The following is a 3,787-nucleotide window of genomic DNA, read 5'->3' as shown; positions in this document are numbered from 1 at the left end:
AAAAAGAACCTATGATATACCAGGCATTGTGCCATCCACAGAGGATATAAAAATAAGACAGTCTACACTCCTGCTCTCAGAGTGTTTATAGTCAAGTGGGATGGGAGAGGGGTGGGGTTAAAAAAAATTATAAGCCATTATAACTAAAGGAGATAAATGCTCTGATGAGGGAATTAAAAGGTACCATGTCAGCCAAGAATAGGTATCATCCCAGACTTGCAGGGAGGGCTGGTCAGAGAAGATGAACCCTAACATTTTATAGAAATTAGCTGCACGTGTGGATGTGCCGTAAGAGTGAGTGACTGAGTATGTGTGCATATTGGGGAAGGTATGGCAGCATGTGGTAGAACAATGTTTTGGGACAGGAGCACAGGCGATCAGAGACCACAGCCTTATCAACTGAATTTGGATTTTACCCCGGGGGCCAAAAGGAGTCTTTGAAGGAGTGTAAATGGAATGTCTGCTGGTCTAGGTAAAATTTGTGAATTTCATTGACAATGCACATGAACTAGAGCTCCAGGTATATTATTTCTCAGTCATGTTTTTCTTTCAACAAGTATTAATTGAGCATGTACTATGTACCAGGCACTGTACTACCTGCTAGGGATATGAATGGTTAGTGTGTAAAGCATTTATTTAGCTGAAATGGAGAGAGAGGTTTGCCTGGGCACAGGAGCAGCTGTTTTAGGAAATCATGACAATCCAAGGACTAGTCAGAGTAGGGTTTGAATCCTGCACTGTGAGTGGAAATTGTTTTTATTTCCACAGAAACCTCATCATTATCATCTTAAGAAACTGGGGAATTATTCCTGCAGTGATGTGATTTAAAAAGTTGTTACCAATCTAAGAAACAAGTGTCCTGTGTCTTCGGGAGAGGGCCACCGACGGAGCGGGGTGGGGGGTGGGGAGGACTCTGAGATAGGCTGCCTAGATCTCCCTTTGGGAATGCTGGCTGAGAAGGCTCCTCAGGGACCAGCCCTCATTGGGGACTGCCTCATCTAAGGAGAGCTTGCCCAAGGTCACTCACTCCTCCTTCCAGAGCCCCCCCCCTCCCTCCAAGGACTGATTGGTGTGGAGGTATGAAGGCCTGGCCCTTTCACCTCATCTGAGCACTATTTTAGGGGACATTTTTGGTTCCAGAGCTCCATGTAGGGACTGTATGTAGATCAACTTCACAGTTGAAATCTGCTTTCTTTCTCCCCCTTCCACTGGTTTTGATCCCAAAGCAGTCTAATTAAAGTTCTGCATGCAAATTTTCATCTGTTTTTCAGGGAACCCAAACTGCACACCATCATCTATCCAGCTTACTCAAGCCAGAAACCTGGAAAATACCAGACTCCTTTCTCCCCTTTATCCTGAATACCCCTCACATCCGATCAATTCCCAACTTCTTATTTTCCTTCATTCCAATTGCCACCATCATAATCCCATTCACCGCCACCCTCATCGAAGAAAACGATTTTGGTAGCTGTTCATTTGTCTTCCTGTCTTTATCTTAGTCTGGATTAAAATAACTTATTTTTAAAAACAATTATTATATGTAATAGACTTTTTGAGGTGTATTTGACATACAGTATGCTACATATATTTAAAGTATACAAGTGGATACATTTTGACACATGTATATATACCTGTGAAACTATTACCACAATCAAAATAATAAACATATCACCAATTTTATTGTTTTTAAATTACAAAAAGCTGTGCAAGCTAGTTGTAAAAAAAAATATATATATATATACACACACACACACACACACACACACACATGCAATAAGATCCCTTGGGGTAATAATCTTTTAAATGTGAACCTCAAGAGGCTTCTTCCTTGTCTTAAGCTCCTTTAATTGCCTCAATTGCCTTTGCATAAAGATAAAAGTCTTTACCTGGAGGCCCATCTGGTCCCCCACCCTCCTTCCCAGGGTTCTCTGGCAGTACTGCATCTGAAACCAACACTATGTGAAGCATTGCCCCTCCTACCTGAGGGCCTTTTCCCGCTATTTTTCCTCCATCTACTTCTCTTTTCTATCTTCTTTTATCCCTTCTTCTTCATAACCTTAAATACGAATGAATATTTTCAATAATTGCTAATCAATGGTTTTTGAGTGCTTGCTTTTTGTCAGGTTCTGTGCTCTGCATACATTGCATCCCTTCACCGTCACAGAACCTGTCATTGTCAGTATTGTCCTTATTTTGCGGATGAGGAACTGTAACTGCCCCCAATCACGCAGCCAGGAAGCGAAGGTGCTAGGTTCTGGGTTCCACTGCTTGCTGAATCCTTAGACCAAGGTCAGTTCCTGGTCCCAGGCTCCTGTGCACCACCTTGCAGTTCTCCCTTGCAATATGCATTTCACTCACTGTTAAATGTCTGGCTTCCCGATTAAACTAGAAGGTGTATGAAGACAGAGATGGAGTGTGAGCTGCATCTGTGCCAAGCCCATTAAATGCTCACTGCATCTTTCTTCAGTGGGTGTTGAATGCAACGTAATGGCCGCTGCACTCTGGATAGTAGCTTAGCAGCAACAGCTTGGATTCCGGAGTCAGAAAGAAGAGAAGTTCAAATCCAAACTCTTTCCATGTACTTCATATAACCTTGAGCTGGTATTTAACCTCTGTGTGCCTCAATTTGTTCACCTATAAAATAGAGATAACACTTGTCCCCTCTTGTAGAATTTCTCTGAGGCATGAACAAGATGATTTCAAAAAGTTCCCAGCACAGGAGGTGGCACATCCTTTTTTGGTCTTTCCAACTTCCAATGTAAACTATTTCAGAGCAAGTATGGAACCTTGTAATCATTTTGTATCCTCGACTGTGCCTGGCATATATGGAGTCTATTACAGTAGGTAGCCCACAAGTAGTTATATTGTCTATAGTGTTTCTGTGGGGCTGGGGTTCATGATTTCAGTCTCCCTACTTTACAAGTCAAGGGGTAAATAAAGCAAGGTTTTCTCAGCTGAGTGGGATTGTTGGCTGGTGGCTCGGGGTGGGATGGGGCGAGGCAGCATGGGTCAGGGTGGGGTCAGCTTCTGTCTGGGACAGACAGTGCAGGATGCAAAATACTTAGAAGATCCTGGACCTGTAGACCTTGGATGTGGTCTGAGCCCCTGGAGTTGTTAATTTCCAGTTTTGATTCATTTATTCATCCTATATTTAACACATTTATATAAAACTCTATATAGGTTGAGTGCCACCCTAGGTACTCTGGGCAGTGATTCTCACACACTGTTGGCGCTGGCCACAAAAAAATCACCTGTGGAATTGATAAAATTACAGATTCTTGGGTCTCACATTCTGATAAAGGCCTGGAGTGGTCCTGGGGACTGTGTTTAAGAAAAACTCTTCATGTGATTTTTAGTACATGATTCTGGGAAAGCAGACATACAGAAGGCACTGTCCCTAGTCACAAAGATAATTGGAACACAGGTAATAAGGAAAACTTAGTTGTCACGTGGGTGTTTTTTGTTGTTGTTGGTTGGTTGGTTGGTTGGTTGGTTTTGGGCTCTGGGTAAGATGGATTTATTTGCCCATATCATCCATACTGCAAAATACAGCCTGAGGCTTTATAGAAAGTGTCGAGTGATACTGTTTTATTCATGTTACCATTGTTGGGAGGGAAGGTATATCGGTAGAAAAATATGTGGGTGATAGAATGTGTTTATACACAAGCTAGTATGTAATTAGGAGCATACATGATAACAAACTCTATTTGGGTCTAGTGAATTCCAGACCAGGAAAAAATGAGATAGAATTGCCTGGAGAGGTATGACTTACCGAGTAGGCTGTTTA

Source organism: Hipposideros armiger, unplaced genomic scaffold (genome assembly GCF_001890085.2).
Source record: "Hipposideros armiger isolate ML-2016 unplaced genomic scaffold, ASM189008v1 scaffold_6, whole genome shotgun sequence".
Taxonomy (NCBI): domain Eukaryota; kingdom Metazoa; phylum Chordata; class Mammalia; order Chiroptera; family Hipposideridae; genus Hipposideros; species Hipposideros armiger.
This window is presented reverse-complemented; position numbering follows the sequence as displayed.